The sequence below is a fragment of the Pseudophryne corroboree genome, chromosome 9, assembly GCF_028390025.1.
Source record: "Pseudophryne corroboree isolate aPseCor3 chromosome 9, aPseCor3.hap2, whole genome shotgun sequence".
NCBI lineage: Eukaryota > Metazoa > Chordata > Amphibia > Anura > Myobatrachidae > Pseudophryne > Pseudophryne corroboree.
In genome coordinates, this window is record NC_086452.1 from 237,059,588 (window position 1) to 237,078,361 (window position 18,774).

An 18,774-nucleotide genomic window follows, 5' to 3' on the forward strand; every position below is an offset into this window, starting at 1 on the left:
TTCCCTACTAGGGCCAGGATACGAGGGGAATCTTCCCCTAGGGTGGACAAAGCCTTGTCACGTTTACCCAAAAGGTAGCGCTGACTTAACAGCTATCCTCAGGGATCCTGCAGATAGCTTACAGTAAAAGTACTTTGAAGTCCATTTACACACATGCTGGTACACTACTCAGACCGGCGATTGTGTCGGCATGGGTTTATAGCGCTGTAGCAGCATGGACAGATACCTTATCAGCGGAGATTGAAACCCTAGATAAGGATACCATGGTATTGACCCTAGTATATGTGTGTATATATATATATATATATATATAGAAATAGAAAAATTATTGCGCTACTTGTGTTTGCCAACGTTAAATGAACCTGAATATAAATGTAAACAATATCGATCTGACACTCCCTAGATATTTAAAAGGGCGTCTGCTTACCCCCTAACAGGGATGGCGGTTCCCTGTATATGAGAATTCAATGTAGTTGGGGGGGAGGGGGTTTTAGCGACCAATGGTGTCTAAAAGAGTCACACTTTAGGTGAATAATTTAAGAATAAAATGCAATTTGTTAATATGTAAAATTTAAAATGACAGAACTTTTTCTAAAAAATGGGATAAAAACTATACATACAGATATATAATACCAGTTAAAAATGAATAAATAATAAAAAGATTCCTTAACTTGGTATGTAGTCACTGCCAGATAGCCCAACGCGTTTCGTCCTTAAGACTTCATCAAGGGGTGTTGGCAGACTGGGACCAGGCTCCTATTTATACCAATACTAATCTGGTGTCAATTATGACATCATTTCCTGTTGATATCACATGATATTTTATAACAGACTAAGAGCTAATATTTTACATTGGTGGGTGGCATAATTAGATAGTATATAAATTCCATTTGTCCATTATTTGTTTCAGTAGCAGGTTTGGGGTTCAGAGAACCGAATAAAACCATAAGAAGGTGCGCTGATGCGCTTTCCGCCCCACTTCCGGTTTTCGGCGTCGCGTCACTTCCGCCCCACTTCCGGAAGCCGGACTGCGCATGCGCCCGCGATCTCCAATTCTTCTATTATCAAGAGAACTGAGTTTAGAGTGCTTGGTTTTCTCAGCGGCGGCCATCTTTGTGGAGATTTTTCGTTCAGTTTCTCTATGCGGCGGCCATCTTAATGGAGGGCAGCAGTATGGACACTTATAGTGTTTCTTGGTATAGAAATGAGAAATAAATACAAAAAGGGGATCAATGCATGTAAAAAACGTATGTAAAAAATTATGACAGTGCAGCATATCATCTTTAGAATGAGAGAGCAACAAATGACCATAATGGATTATCAATGTACTTATAAAAGGAGGTTAAATAAATATTTGCAGTATATTGTATACATAGATATTTTATAGATAAATAAAAATAAAGTAAAATTAGATATGGGTGCATATAGTGTAAATTAGGTACTTTACGCTTAATGCAGGTTTATAAGGTGTAGAATGGGGCGGTATATTAAAGTGCTTAGTGCATATTACAGTGATTAGTGCAGGTTTAAGGGCAGTGAGGAAAGGGGTGGTGTTAATGTAAATTTTTTACCGTCTGTCACAATCCTGACTGTAGTTTTTTATTTGGTGACTTACCCCTGCCATCTGTCCTGGATCCTGTGTCTTTTCACTCACGGAGTTAAACAGCTTGTCAGTTTTCCTGAGTTCTCTGCCTGAGAGGTAATAGGTAATCAGCTCCACCTGTGGTGATCTCCTGTGTGAGGCTGAATTCAGTAATCTAAAAGCAAGCATCCTGTGTTTTGCAGGAGTCCAGGCTTCAGTGTTCTCTTGGCCTGCTAGGCCTCATTCTACATCACAGCCTTGGCTAGAGTAGTCACATGACAGTGACATCACCTAATCCTGCCCACCAATCATCAAGGACCAGGAAGTATAAATCAGGAGGCTGAGTTGTAATCTGGGCCAGTTCCTTGTGTCACATACAGCCTTGTGTGGGTCTTAAGCTGAGCTCCCTAAAGGTAACCTTTGTACCTAAGTTCCTGTGGAAACTCTGCTCCCTTGTTACCGTTTGGTTTACTTGTGTGTTGCCATTTGATTTCACCATTTCCCTGAGTCTCAATGTAAAGGTACAGCTGCAATGTTTCGTCTTAAAGGCACAGTACTGAATTCCGTGTTCTCCCCTGAAAACCACAGCTGTCGTGTTTCAGTTTTACTGCTGTTGTAGTTGGGATCTCCAGGGCTCAGTACCTCGTGCCTCAGCACCTCCGTGCTCCCAGCACCTCCGTGCTCCCAGCATCTCCGTGCTCCCAGCATCTCCGTGCCTCAGCATCTCCGTGCCTCAGCACCTCCGTGCTCCCAGCACCTCCGTGCTTCCAGCACCCCCGTGCCTCAGTACCTCCGTGCCTCAGTACCTCCGTGCCTCAGTACCTCCGTGCTTCCAGCACCTCAGCATCTCCGTGACTCAGCATCTCCGTGCCTCAGCATCTCCGTGCCTCAGCACCTCCGTGCTTCCAGCATCTTCGTGCCTCAGTACCTCCGTGCCTCAGCACCTCCGTGCCACAGCACCTCCGTGCCACAGCACCTCCGTGCCTCAGTACCTCCGTGCCACAGCATCTCCGTGCTTCCAGCACCTCCGTGCCTCAGCACCCCTACGCACCCCAGTGTCTCTACGCACCCCAGTGCCTCCACGCACCTCAGTGCCTCCACGTACCTCAGTGCCTCCACGTACCTCAGTGCCTCCAAGCACCTCAGTGTCTCCAAGCACCTCAGTGTCTCCAAGCACCTCAGTGTCTCCAAGCACCTCAGTGTCTCCAAGCACCTCAGTGTCTCCAAGCACCTCAGTGTCCGCAAGCACCTCAGTGTCCGCAAGCACCTCAGTGTCCGCAAGCACCTCAGTGTCTCCAAGCACCCCGTGCCCTTTAGCACAATTATACCTGGTATTCTTCACTGATTCATCAGTGCCTTTCCAGTTCTGTCTTTCAGGAGACCTTCAGCATGCCTCCTGTCTGCCGACCTAATCCTGCATGAGGAGAACCTAGATTCGGCCATCTCTGCTGCGGTTCCTCTTCCCAGTCACCGGAGGAAACCCAGAGTCCACAGCATTTCAGAAACCAGGTCAGTGGTAGTATTCACATAATCCTCCAGTCGCCCGCACAGACTTCACTACACCGGGTTCACAAAAACCTCAGTCATGACAGTAGGAACTGGCCACATGGACCCGGCCGAAAGTGTTAGTCTGACGCATGACCTCCTAAGCAATATTGCAGGACGCTTGGAAGGTCTGGAGTCGACTCAGCATCGATTGGCACAGTGTCTGCAGCGGAATTCGTCCTCCAGAGATTCTATGACCTTCTGCTCTAAGACTCCTGACCAACTGCAGATTTTCTACCAGATGTTACTACAGTTACAAGAACTTTTGTCTAGTATTCTCTCTGTGATGCCTGATCTCCTCAGGAATACTACCAACGTTGTTGATCCTGTTTTGTCCCATCCAGTTAATAGAGTCTCTTCCTCTGCGCAAGGGAAAGTTTTTCATCAGAGCTATCCACGGCCCAAGCTCTCTGAAGCTGAACGTCAGCGGCGTAAGGAGCTACATCTCTGTCTTTACTGTGGAAATTCTGGTCATTTTGTTAAAGACTGCATTCTTCGCAAGCCAGGTAATAGTGACAAATCTCAGTATCATAGTGCTCATGTCTACAAGTCATCCACAGTATCCGATTCTTCTGCTGCTGACGGGGGTATCAAGAAGGCTACTCTTCTGAGAGAGACTCAAATTTATGACTGGGGTCCGGTGGTTAAAAGACCTTATCCCAAGTTGGGTGTCCAGAGAAGAATGTTCAAGCCATTTACAGTCACAGAGGAGTCCGTGTCCACAGACCCAGGAGGGGCGTTTTCAGAGCGTCCAGCCCCAGGAGGGGCGTTTTCAGAGCGTCCAGCCCCAGGAGGGGCGTTTTCAGAGCGTCCAGCCCCAGGAGGGGCGTCTTCAGAGCGTCCAGCCCCAGGAGGGGCGTCTTCAGAGCGTCCAGCCCCAGGAGGGGCGTCTTCAGAGCGTCCAGCCCCAGAGAGTCTTCAGAGTGCTGCCCAGCCAGTGAGTCTACAGAGTGCTGCCCAGCCAGTGAGTCTACAGAGTGCTGCCCAGCCAGTGAGTCTACAGAGTGCTGCCCAGCCAGTGAGTCTACAGAGTGCTGCCCAGCCAGAGATTCTACAGAGTGCTGCCCAGCCAGAGATTCTACAGAGTGCTGCCCAGCCAGAGATTCTACAGAGTGCTGCCCAGCCAGAGATTCTACAGAGTGCTGCCCAGCCAGAGATTCTACAGAGTGCTGCCCAGCCAGAGATTCTACAGAGTGCTGCCCAGCCCCGTGAAGAGGGGGCTCTTGCCTCAGCCCAGCCCCGTGAAGAGGGGGCTCTTGCCTCAGCCCAGCCCCGTGAAGAGGGGGCTCTTGCCTCAGCCCAGCCCCGTGAAGTGGGGGCTCTTGCCTCAGCCCAGCCCTGTGAAGAAAGGGCTCAGCCCGTCCCGGTTCCAGCCGGTCCAGCAATACTCCAGGCCCAGCCTGGTCAGTCCGTCCCGGTTCCAGCCGGTCCAGCAATACTCCAGGCTCCGCCTGGTCAGTCCGTCCCGGTTCCAGCCGGTCCAGCAATACTCCAGGTTCTGCCTGGTCAGTCCGTCCCGGTTCCAGCCGGTCCAGCAATACTCCAGGCCCAGCCTGGTCAGTCCGTCCCGGTTCCAGCCGGTCCAGCAATACTCCAGGCTCCGCCTGGTCAGTCCGTCCCGGTTCCAGCCGGTCCAGCAATACTCCAGGCTCCGCCTGGTCAGTCCGTCCCGGTTCCAGCCGGTCCAGCAATACTCCAGGACCAGCCTGGTCCGTCTCCTTTGGCTCCAGCCAATCCAAGTATCCTCGGATCCAATCCAGTCCTACTCGTCCAGCCAAAGCTTTCTTCAGTTTCATCCTCTAAGCTTTCGTCTGATGGTTTTCCACCTATTTACTTTGATGGAGATTTATTGCAATATGCCGCTCTGGTTGAACAATTTCTCTCTCGGATGGAGTCTGATCCTTCAGGTGCAGTAACTCTTTCCAACGTTACTCGATATCTGTTCCTGGCATTCAGAGGAAGAGCTTTGGAGTGGGCCAACATGCTCTTTGAGAGTAATGATCCTGTGTTCCATGACTTACAGACTTTTAGTAACGCTGTAGTTAAAGAATTTAGTCCTAAACCTTTGGAACCTTCTACAGTTTATTCCTCAGTCCTTTCGGATGAAGGAAATTCCAGTCTTGTCTATGATGGATGGTCTACCTGTTCTGAAGATGAAGATCAGGAAGACTTCTAAAGAATCCAGCTTAAGTTTTGTTCTGGTCCCTCTGGTTTCCACTTTTTAGAAGCTTTGTGTACAAGTTATTCATCAAGTTCCTCTAAGATTCAAGATGGGTGTCCGGAGTCCACCCTTGAAGAGGGGGATACTGTCACAATCCTGACTGTAGTTTTTTATTTGGTGACTTACCCCTGCCATCTGTCCTGGATCCTGTGTCTTTTCACTCACGGAGTTAAACAGCTTGTCAGTTTTCCTGAGTTCTCTGCCTGAGAGGTAATAGGTAATCAGCTCCACCTGTGGTGATCTCCTGTGTGAGGCTGAATTCAGTAATCTAAAAGCAAGCATCCTGTGTTTTGCAGGAGTCCAGGCTTCAGTGTTCTCTTGGCCTGCTAGGCCTCATTCTACATCACAGCCTTGGCTAGAGTAGTCACATGACAGTGACATCACCTAATCCTGCCCACCAATCATCAAGGACCAGGAAGTATAAATCAGGAGGCTGAGTTGTAATCTGGGCCAGTTCCTTGTGTCACATACAGCCTTGTGTGGGTCTTAAGCTGAGCTCCCTAAAGGTAACCTTTGTACCTAAGTTCCTGTGGAAACTCTGCTCCCTTGTTACCGTTTGGTTTACTTGTGTGTTGCCATTTGATTTCACCATTTCCCTGAGTCTCAATGTAAAGGTACAGCTGCAATGTTTCGTCTTAAAGGCACAGTACTGAATTCCGTGTTCTCCCCTGAAAACCACAGCTGTCGTGTTTCAGTTTTACTGCTGTTGTAGTTGGGATCTCCAGGGCTCAGTACCTCGTGCCTCAGCACCTCCGTGCTCCCAGCACCTCCGTGCTCCCAGCATCTCCGTGCTCCCAGTATCTCCGTGCCTCAGCATCTCCGTGCCTCAGCACCTCCGTGCTCCCAGCACCTCCGTGCTTCCAGCACCCCCGTGCCTCAGTACCTCCGTGCCTCAGTACCTCCGTGCCTCAGTACCTCCGTGCTTCCAGCACCTCAGCATCTCCGTGACTCAGCATCTCCGTGCCTCAGCATCTCCGTGCCTCAGCACCTCCGTGCTTCCAGCATCTTCGTGCCTCAGTACCTCCGTGCCTCAGCACCTCCGTGCCACAGCACCTCCGTGCCACAGCACCTCCGTGCCTCAGTACCTCCGTGCCACAGCATCTCCGTGCTTCCAGCACCTCCGTGCCTCAGCACCCCTACGCACCCCAGTGTCTCTACGCACCCCAGTGCCTCCACGCACCTCAGTGCCTCCACGTACCTCAGTGCCTCCACGTACCTCAGTGCCTCCAAGCACCTCAGTGTCTCCAAGCACCTCAGTGTCTCCAAGCACCTCAGTGTCTCCAAGCACCTCAGTGTCTCCAAGCACCTCAGTGTCTCCAAGCACCTCAGTGTCCGCAAGCACCTCAGTGTCCGCAAGCACCTCAGTGTCCGCAAGCACCTCAGTGTCTCCAAGCACCCCGTGCCCTTTAGCACAATTATACCTGGTATTCTTCACTGATTCATCAGTGCCTTTCCAGTTCTGTCTTTCAGGAGACCTTCAGCATGCCTCCTGTCTGCCGACCTAATCCTGCATGAGGAGAACCTAGATTCGGCCATCTCTGCTGCGGTTCCTCTTCCCAGTCACCGGAGGAAACCCAGAGTCCACAGCATTTCAGAAACCAGGTCAGTGGTAGTATTCACATAATCCTCCAGTCGCCCGCACAGACTTCACTACACCGGGTTCACAAAAACCTCAGTCATGACACCGTCGCTACATAGATGACATTTTAATCATCTGGGATGGAACAGAAGAAAGATTTTATGAATTCCTTGAATACCTGAGTAATAATGACATGAACCTCGTTTTTACATCCAAGATCAACCAAGAGTCTATTGAATTCCTCGATCTGGTTTTAATGGGTAAGGACAGTAAAATCGAGACAAAAAACTTCATTAAGCAAGTTGATACGAATAGCTACCTGCACTACAGAAGTAATCATCTAAAGAAATGGAAAAATAATATCCCCTTCTCCCAATTTAACAGGATAAAGAGAAACTGTACTAATCAGGAAGAATGTGAAGCCCAAATCGAGAAATACAAACAACGATTCAAGGATAAAGAGTACCCTACGAATATTTTAGAAGAAGCAGCCACAAAAGCAAAAGCCCTAGAAAGATCTACACTACTAGAATATAAGACCAAAGAAACAAAAAAGGACTCCATCTCCTTTATTACCACATATAACCGTCATGAAAAAACCATTAGGGACTCACTCAAGAACCATTGGGGAATCCTACTAATGGATCCAGTACTCAAAGAAATTCTACCTCCTCGCCCCGAGATCATCTTCAAAAAATCGAAAAATCTTAAAGATACACTAGCCCCCAGCATGTTACGTAAGGATACTAAAGAGGTTTCAAAAATGCCAAAATGCACTGGCTCCTACAAGTGCGGCCGATGTAATATCTGCAGGTACTTACACCCAGTAAGGAAGACTTTTACGGACATGGAAAAAAGGGAAACTCACAAAATCAAAGACTTCATAAACAGTAATACCCAATCAGTGATCTACCTGTTAGAATGTGGGTGCGGTAAGCAATATGTGGGAAAGACAAAGAGACCCCTCAAAATAAGAATCCAAGAACACGTCCGCAATATAAAGAATAAAATAGAAACACACGCAGTATCCAGACATTTCAACTCAACACATGACTCAAACCCAGAAGCATTGACCTTCAAAGCTATCGAACTTGTGAAACTGGGTGAAAGAGGTGGCGATCTGGCCAACAGACTATCACGCAGAGAAATGTACTGGATCTTCCAACTGCAGACACTTCATCCAAAGGGATTCAACGACTACTATGAAATTGCGCCGTTCCTGTAATCTCATTCCTGGCACCAGGACCATACGGTCGGATCCTTAAACACTTTTAAATACTTCTCCTCATCTAATGCAGTGGCCACTAACCGCGACCCCCCCCCTTTTTTTCCCCCCCTAACCATTACCACCACATCCTTCTCCTACCACCATATCCTTCTCCCACCCCCTACCACCCCTCCTCTACAACGTGCATAGTCATATCATATATAACGCTGACACATGTATGGTAAGTGATTTTTACAGTCAAACCACACTGGACATGCCCAATCTCGTCCGATCTTGGAAGCGAAGCAGTGTCGGGCCTGATCAGTACCAGAACAGGGAGACCACCTGGGAAGATCAGGTACTGTAACCAAACTAATTAAAAAGCCTACATGAGCATGTCAGTATTATTATCTTGACTAACCAACTAAATTAGCTTTACTATTATACTTTTATATCACCCTCTACGAAGCACGTTAAAATTTACATTAACACCACCCCTTTCCTCACTGCCCTTAAACCTGCACTAATCACTGTAATATGCACTAAGCACTTTAATATACCGCCCCATTCTACACCTTATAAACCTGCATTAAGCGTAAAGTACCTAATTTACACTATATGCACCCATATCTAATTTTACTTTATTTTTATTTATCTATATAATATCTATGTATACAATATACTGCAAATATTTATTTAACCTCCTTTTATAAGTACATTGATAATCCATTATGGTCATTTGTTGCTCTCTCATTCTAAAGATGATATGCTGCACTGTCATCGTTTTTTACATACGTTTTTTACATGCATTGATCCCCTTTTTGTATTTATTTCTCATTTCTATACCAAGAAACACTATAAGTGTCCATACTGCTGCCCTCCATTAAGATGGCCGCCGCATAGAGAAACTGAACGAAAAATCTCCACAAAGATGGCCGCCGCTGAGAAAACCAAGCACTCTAAACTCAGTTCTCTTGATAATAGAAGAATTGGAGATCGCGGGCGCATGCGCAGTCCGGCTTCCGGAAGTGGGGCGGAAGTGACGCGACGCCGAAAACCGGAAGTGGGGCGGAAAGCGCATCAGCGCACCTTCTTATGGTTTTATTCGGTTCTCTGAACCCCAAACCTGCTACTGAAACAAATAATGGACATATGGAATTTATATACTATCTAATTATGCCACCCACCAATGTAAAATATTAGCTCTTAGTCTGTTATAAAATATCATGTGATATCAACAGGAAATGATGTCATAATTGACACCAGATTAGTATTGGTATAAATAGGAGCCTGGTCCCAGTCTGCCAACACCCCTTGATGAAGTCTTAAGGACGAAACGCGTTGGGCTATCTGGCAGTGACTACATACCAAGTTAAGGAATCTTTTTATTATTTATTCATTTTTAACTGGTATTATATATCTGTATGTATAGTTTTTATCCCATTTTTTAGAAAAAGTTCTGTCATTTTAAATTGTACATATTAATAAATTGCATTTTATTCTTAAATTATTCACCTAAAGTGTGACTCTTTTAGACACCATTGGTCGCTAAAACCCCCTCCCCCCCAACTACACATATATATATATATATATATATATATATATATATATATATATAAGATGCTGTCTTATATATATATATAAAACATGCCCAAAGAGACATTAGTCTACTGGGTTCTAGAGTCAACGCTATGTCGATTTCTGCTAGAAGTGTACTGTGGAACATGCAATGGACAGGTGATGCCGACTAAAAGAGGCATATGGAAGGTTTACCTTACAAGGCTGAGGAATTGTGTGGAGAAGGGCTTTCGGACCTGGTCTCCACAGCTATAGCTGGTAATTCTGATCTTTTCCCTTATATTCCCTCACAGCCTAAGAAAGCACGACATTATCAAATGCAGTCCTTTCGGTCGCAGAATAACAAGAAAGTACGAGGAGCGTCCTTTCTTACCAGAGGTAAGGGTACAGGGCACAGCTAGTTCCCAGGAACAGAAGTCCTCCCCGGCCTCTACTACATCCAACGCATGACGCTGGAGCTCCGCTAAGGGAGTCTGCCCCAGTGGGAGCACGTCTTCGACTCTTCAGCCACATCTGAGTTCACTCACAGGTGGTTCCCGGGGCAATAAAAAATTGTTTCTCAGGGTTACAAGCTGGATTCGAAAGGTGCCTCCTCGCCGGTTTTTTCCTTATTGGACCTACCGGCTTCTCCCCCCGGAAGGGAGATAATATTAAATACAATTCACACATTGTATCTCCAACAGGTGGTGCTCAAGGTTCCCCTCCTGCAACAAGGAAGGCAATATGACGCACCTTTGGCTGTAGTCCCGAAACCGCACGGTTCGGTCAGACCTATTTTTAAAAATTAAAATCTCTGAACCTATACGGGAAAAGGTTCAAATTTAAAGTGGAATCGCCCAGAGCGATCATCGCCAGTCTGGAAAGGGGGGATTTGATGGTGTATCTAAACATAAAGGCTGCATACCTTCATGTTCCCATTTATCCACCCCATCAGGCGTACCTGACAATTGCGGTACAGGATTGTCATTACCAATTTCAGGGTAATTGGCGGAAATAATGGTGCTCCTACACAAGCAAGTAGTCACAGTTGTCCCATACTTGGACGATCTCCTAATAAAGGCGAGATCAAAAGAGCAGTTGTTGAACAGCATATCACTTTCGCTGAAGGTGTCACAGCAACACGGCTGGATTCTCAATTTCCCGAGGTCACAGTTGGTTCCTATAACTCATCTGCCCTTCTTGGGTATGATTCTGGATACAGACCAGAAATGGGTTTACCTTCAGATAGAGAAGGCCCAGGAACTCATGACTGGTAAGGGACCTATTGAAACCAAGACAGGCGTCAGTGCATCACTGCACTCGAGTCCTGGGAAAAACATTCCCTTCAGCAGGTTCCATGCGAGGACTTTCCAATGGGACCTACTGGACAAGTGGTCCGGTACACATCTACAGATTCATCAGTTGATCACCCTATCCCCCAGGGCCAGGGTATCTCTCCTGTGGTGGCTGCAGAGTGATCACCTTCTAGAGGGCAGCAAATTCGGCATTCAGGACTAGATCCAGGTGACCACGGAAGCGAGCCTCCGAGGCTGGGGAGCAGTCACACAGGGAAGAAATTTCCAAGGTCTTTGGTCAAGTCAAGAGACTTGTCTTCACATCAACATATTGGAACTAAGGGCCATATACAATGCTCTAAGTCAAGCAGAGACCTTTCTTCGCGACCAACCGGTTCTGATCCAGTCAGACAACGTCACCGCAGTAGCTCATGTAAACCGCCAAGGCGGCACAAGGAGCAGAGTGGCGATGGCGAAAGCCACCAGAATTCTTCGCTGGGCGGAGAATCATGTAAGAGCACTGTCAACAGTGTTCATTCCGGAAGTGAACAACTGGGAAGCAGACTTCCTCACCAGACATACGTCCTGGAGAGTGGAGACTTCATCAGGAAGTCTTCGCACACAGATTGCAGTTCGGTGGGGACTGCCACAGATAGACAGGATGGCGTCCTGCCTCAACAAAAAGCTGCAGAGTTATTGCGCCTGGTCAAGAGATCCTCAGGCAGTAGCGGTAGACGCCCTAGTGAGACCGTGGGTGTTCCAGTCAGTCTATGTATTTCCTCCTCTTCCTCTCATACCCAATGGTTGAGAATAATAAGAAAAAGGAGGAGTGAGAACAATCCTCATTGTTCCAGATTGGCCACGAAGGATCTGGTATCCGGATCTGCAGGAAATGCTTACAGAAAATCCGTGGCCTCTTCCTCTAAGGCAGGACCTGTTGCAACAGGGCCCATGTCTGTTCCAAGACTTACCACGGCTGCGTTTGACGGCATGGCGGTTGAACGCCGGATCCTAGCGGAAAAAGGCATTCCGGATGAGGTCATTCCTACGCTGATAAAGGCTAGGAAGGACGTGACATCTTAATATTATCACCGTATTTGGCGAAAATATGTTTCTTGGTGTGAGGCCAGGAATGCTCCTACGGAAGAATTCCATCTGGGCCGTTTCCTTCACTTCCTACAAACTGGACTGAATTTGGGCCTAAAACTTAGGCTCCATTAAGGTTCAAATTTCGGCCCTATCCATTTTCTTTCAAAAAGAGTTGGCTACTCTACCAGAAGTTCAGACGTTTGTAAAAGGAGTGCTGAGTATTCAGCCTCTTTTTGTGCCTCCGGTGGCACCTTGGGATCTTAACGTGGTGTTAAGTTTCCTAAAGTCACACTGGTTTGAACCACTTAGAACGGCGGAGTTAAAATATCTCACGTGGAAGGTGGTCATGTTATTAGCCTTGGCTTCGGCTAGACGTGTGTCAGAATTAGCTGCTTTGTCACATAAAAGCCCCTATCTGGTTTTCCATATGGATAGAGCAGAATTGCGGACCCGTCCACAATTTCTGCCGAAAGTGGTTTCATCTTTTCATATAAACCAACCTATTGTGGTGCCTGTGGCTACTCGTGACTTGGAGGATTCCGAGTTGCTTGATGTGGTCAGGGCTTTGAAGGTTTATGTAGCCAGAACGGCTAGGGTCAGGAAAACAGAGTCGTTGTTTATCCTGTATGCATCCAACAAGCTTGGTGCTCCTGCTTCAAAGCAAACTATTGCTCGCTGGATCTGTAACACGATTCAGCAGGCTCATTCTGCGGCTGGATTGCCGCTGCCAAAATCAGTTAACGCCCATTCCACTAGGAAGGTGGGCTCTTCTTGGGCGGCTGCCCGAGGGGTCTCGGCATTACAACTTTGCCGAGCGGCTACTTGGTCAGGTTCAAACACTTTTGCAAAGTTCTACAGGCTTGATACCCTGGCTGAGGAGGACCTCTTGTTTGCTCAATCGGTCCTGCAGAGTCATCCGCACTCTCCCGCCCGTTTGGGAGCTTTGGTATAATCCCCATGGTCCTTACGGAGTCCCCAGCATACACTAGGACGTTAGAGAAAATAAGATTTTACTTACCGGTAAATCTATTTCTCGTAGTCCGTAGTGGATGCTGGGCGCCCGTCCCAAGTACGGACTTCTGCAATACTTGTATATATTGTTATTGCTTCAATAAGGGTTAAGTTATGGTTGCATCAGGGTTTGACCTGATGCTCTGTTATTTGTCATACTGTTAACTGGTTGTTATCACATGTTATACGGTGTGATTGGTGTGGCTGGTATGAATCTTGTCCTGGATTACCAAAATCCTTTCCTAGTACTGTCAGCTCTCCTGGGCACAGTTTCTCTAACTGAGGTCTGGAGGAGGGGCATAGAGGGAGGAGCCAGTGCACACCAGAACCTAAATTCTTTCTTAAAGTGCCCATGTCTCCTGCGGAGCCCGTCTATCCCCATGGTCCTTACGGAGTCCCCAGCATCCACTACGGACTACGAGAAATAGATTTACCGGTAAGTAAAATCTTATTTTTCATGCCAGCGGCTCATAGCTACAGTATACCTAGTGCAGCCAGTGTGATTGACAGCTCCTAGCACCAGGGTTGCAGGAATGTCCTGCTACACACTGACCATCACTGTAAAAATTAATGAATTTAACTTTGCATCCTATGGGAGGGTGATCTCTCACCTCATCAATAAATGGCTATAGCCAATTCACTTATCATATATATATATATATATATATATATATATATATATATATATATGCCACATATACAGTGTATGTATGTATATATATATATATCCTGACGAAAGGTGTGAATAAAGACACCTGAAACGTTGATTGAACCTATGCTGACTTGGTGAGCTATTTTTTTTCAAATCCATTGGAGTGCCGCCCTCATTTGTACTTTGTATATATATATATATATATATATATATATATATATCATATGTATGTATATACATATATATACACACATATATAATTATATAATAAATACACATATTATCCTATATATCTCCCTTTTAACCCTAAATCCTGGTTACAGTATGGGGGTCATTCCGACCCGTTCGTACGCAGCGGTTCTTCGCTGTGGTGTGAACGGGCCAGAAATGCGCATGAGCATCGGACGTATTGCACACAAGCGTCGTTGCCTGGCGACGATCGTCGCCGGGCAATGACGCCGCCAGCGACAAATGTGATCGCAGCGGCGATCGCAAGAAGATAGACAGGCGGGAGGTGTTCTGGGGCGGATACTCACCATTTCCAGACGTTTTCGTTTTCGGGGAGTGGTAAGAAAAACTCAGGCATGTCCAGGCGAATGGAGGGCGGATGTGTGACGTCAAAGTCCGGACCTTCATCGCTGGATCCGTCGCACAGGGTAAGTAGGTCTAGGGCTAGTCTTGTTTTGTGTGAAACTTTTTTTTAGCATAGCAGGGCTGCACAAGCAATCGCAGCCCTGTTATGCTAAACTACACTCCCCCATAGGCGGAGATTAGTTGATCGCACCAGTAGCAAAAAGTTGCTTGGTGCGATCAACTCGGAATGAGGACTTATATACTTTGTGTATATATGTGTATGAAGGAATGTTTGGTTGGGGGAAGGGGGGAGATAATAGTGTATCGGGACCCCAAATTTCTTTTACCAGCCCTGGTTATGTGAAAGTGTATGGTACACACAAAGTGCATTTTTACAATGACAGTACTTTCAGCTGCAGTACTATTTTATGTTTGCTTTGTTGTAATGTACCCAATTTAAAACAGCTCTCTTCTCTGGACAGGATAAGATAAATTGCCTTTCTCTACGCATTTGATTATGTTCTATATATTCCCAACAAGAAGCGATGAAAACAGCAAATTGGCTGATTATAAAAGTCAATTTATCTTTGCTTTGTCCCTTAGACAGCACCTTTATATTTATTTGTTTTTCGGCTGCACAAGCAATATACAGTTACAGTATAAGACTATTGTGCCAGATAATTAGTATGCAGATGAAGTTTTAGCAGTAACCAGTAAACAATTGTTTTGCTGCTATGATAAATGATGCCATCAACTAAATAGGAATAAAATCACACATTCAAACAATACTGTTTTTAAAATACAACATTGTTAGACTCCAACATGTGCTTTCTTATATAATAGTCTGCCACATTGTGTATTGCCTACTTACTCCTTGCTGCATGATGGAGGGGGGAGAGTACAATTCTAACATAGTCCAGTTAAGGCGTGTTTATGCAAATGCAACTCGCACAGACTTGCATAAATGCTAAAAGGCTGATGCAAATAGAGGCTGATGATGATGACTTGTCATAAACCAGGACCATATGCTGGCAATGCAGAGGCAGATGCATCTTGAGAAAAGTGCAGCTCTGTTTAAAGTGTAAAAGCTATAAATTCCCTACGTTTTGCAGAATAGGTCACAAGAAGGGCCAGGACACCTGCCCTCCCTTTAGCTGTTGACACAGTGGCACTTCAGGGCCAGCCCTGTTTCTGCACCCAGCGGGGAGCCATCAAGGACAAATTCTCCTCCAGTAATGCTGACCCCTCCAGTAATGCAGTATACACACTGTCGATAAGGTACCAGCTCTCAGGCCAGATTGCTACTGCTCACAGACTACCTTTGGACCAAGGATGACCCGTTGAATTGGTATGCCCTAGATCAGGCATTTTCAACCATTGTGCCGTGGCACACTAGTGTGCCGCGACCAGTTGCAAGGTGTGCTGCGGAGCCAGAGCAGCTTCCTGCACCTTCAGAGTGAACTGTTTTCCCGGACTCTTCTTAGAGGATCAGTCATGCTCTGGCCGTGACCTATGCCTTGAAGATTTATTTATCCTTTGATGTTACTGATTGATTCTTTATGACTATGCGATCCATGGAGGTGCCAACATCCGTTATCCCGTGAATATACCTTCTATTCCCATCCCCACCATACTTCCTCATGCATTGATTACTGGTTGCTCTCGGTTCCTTTATATCATAGAGCGTTTGATACAGGAATTGCCCACATAGCACTGTCTGACCATTCCCCAGTATGGTTTACTCTATCGCTGAAAGACTCTGTGTCTACATCTTATAATTGGAGGTTTCCTTCTTATCTAGTTACCTCCACTAATTTTCATTCCCATTTGGAAAGGGCATTCCTTACCTATGCAGATGATAGCAAAGAGCACTTGGAGTATATTCACTTGTTTTGGGCTGCGGCCAAACCGGTGGTTAGGTATCATATTATGGAATATGTGGCCAGGAAACGCAAAAAGTTAAATTCTATTATAGCCGATTGTAGCAAGAGATTTCCTTCGGCCTATGATACCTTACTTCTACATGAGTCAGCGACTGCATGGCAAGCTTATTTGGATGCCAAGCATGCTTATGATACCTTGTGCACTGAGAGGGCCCAGTCTACCCATGATGTCCAGCGCAATAAATATTTTTGCGGCTGTAATAAATCAGGGAGGCTATTGGTCAATTTGGTGCGTTTTTCTACTACACCATCCCATATTATACAAATTGCTTCACCCTCTGGGTCCCGGTAACGGACACTTTAGCCATATTCAAGGTGTTTCAAAATGACTATAAACATTTGTATGAGGCTCCCTCAGATCTTCCTAATGAAGGCATGCACTTTCTTCAGAAGGATGACTTGCCGACACTTACTGCTGAGGAAAGGGAATATTTAATTGCGCCAGTGACTGAATGGGAATTGGACCCTTTTATTAAATCCTTAGCCAAAGGCAAGTCTCCTGGCCCAGATGGCTTTGGGGCAGCATATTATCAAATGCTTCAGGGGCACTTACTGCCCCATCTTATTTCCTCGTATAATTCTCTAATATCACCTCCTTCCACTTTTACTGAGGGTAGGATTGTAGTGTTCCCAAAGCCAGGGAAGGATCCCACTCAAGTGCAGTCTTATAGACCTATTTCCCTGTTAAACCAGGATCTCAAAATATTTACTAAACTATTGGCCCAACGTATGCAATTAATATTTCCTAGAATTTTGCACCTGGCACAGAATGGCTTTGTTAAGGGGCGTACCTCTGTGCACAATGTGCGCAATACTAGTGGCAGCCATGCAACTTATTCACCAACTTGGTAATAAAGAGGCTATCATTGTCAGCTGCGACATAGATAAGGCCTTTGATCATGTTTCCAGGTAACATAGTCAAAGAATCCTTTAAGTACAGCAATTTGGCCCTGATTTTATTAAGATCTTTAGACTGCTCCAGAGGCATTCATAATGATAAATTGTTTGAATTTGTCTTCTTTCCCACTATGCAGGGGTACCTGTCAGGGATGGCCACTCACAGTTGTTATTTAATTTGGTTCTTGAACCGTTATACGTACCTTCTTTCATGATGTTTCTCGGAATGGCGTTACACTTGACAGTACTGAGGTGAAGCTATTGGCTGTCGCTGATGAGCTACTTTTATATCTTAGCAACCCAAAAATGGCTTTGCCTAGTTTACAACACCCTTTGAATGATTTTCACCATATCTCTGGTTTTCTTGTTAACTTTACTAAGATGGAAGCATTGGCATTGCATCCTACTGCTAAACTAGGATGGGGTTCCCTGTTTCCCTTTCGTTGTGCACAAGACTTTTTGATATATTTGGGGTTGAGGTTCCCCTGAGATGTATCTAACCTTTATACTGTGAATTTTTCTTATTTTATTAAACGAATGATGCCTGATTTTGACAAATGGAGACACTTGACAATTTCCTTTATAGGGCCTTGTCATTTATTTAAGATGGAATCTTTTCCTAGACTTGTCTACCCAATCCAGATGCTACCTGTTCTGCTGTCAAAATGAGTTGTCATGTCTATAAATAAGGTGATAAACAAATTCATATGGGCCGGTAAACGTCCCAGGATATCGTTGTTCAAATTACAACAACCATTATTGTTGGGAGGTATTAATTTTCCAAATGCCCAAGTTTACGCCCTGGCATCCAACCTAAAATATGCACTGGATTGGGTGGGAGGTGTGGACAATTATGTCCATCAGACTCTGAATCAGGAATTTCTCTTAGATATTAATTTAGTTGCTTTACTACACATGCCTTTAGCCTCTATTTCAATAGATACGCAAAATAATCCATTATTATATACCCTGGCGCATGGCCTGGCGCATCTCTCATAGGAGACTGCATTTGTCCTGTACCCGATCACTGTTCTTACCACTGATGCATAATTCTGATTTCCAAGATGGGAATGCAGGTGTTATTTTTAAAACTTGGCATCTTCATGGACTTCGCTTGCTTCACCAGTTTCTGGACAAATACTACTCCTCTATTGTTTCACTATCCAGATTTAGGGAATTATATCCCCATTTCCACAATACATTATTTGTATACTTCTAATCCCTTAGCTAGATTTTTAAATTATTGACTGAACTTTCCTTGGCTGATAGGTCTAATTCTTTGGATGGCTTAAAATTAGGTTGCAAGGAGGCAGGGCCGGTGCAAGGCTTCTCAACATCCTAGGCAAAATTTCAGACTGCTGCCCCCCCACTCCCCCCCCCCAAACCACACATCGAGTCTTAATACATACAGGAAATATGGTAAAACCCAGAAAACAGGTTTTATCGCATTTTACTGTTAGTACATCCCATCCAGCTGACTCTTGGTGGGAACTTCAGGACAGATTACTGCTGTAATGCTGTAGGCATTCTACCCAGGGTGCACGAAAACTGCTAGACCAGGGCTGGATTAAGCCTTCAGGGGGCCTATATATTTATCTATGCAGTGGTCGAAGTGGAAATTTT

At 45.7% G+C, this 18,774-nt stretch overlaps 1 protein-coding gene and 1 pseudogene across 2 annotated transcripts in view; both read left to right on the forward strand.

Annotated features, from left to right (window-relative positions):
- LOC134957937 (potassium channel subfamily T member 2) overlaps positions 1-18,774 on the forward strand; it is a 1,656,739-nt gene that overhangs the window by 107,905 nt on the left and 1,530,060 nt on the right. The gene's annotated exons all lie outside the window — the stretch shown is intronic.
- Positions 8,385-8,504, forward strand: LOC134962332 (5S ribosomal RNA; annotated as a pseudogene).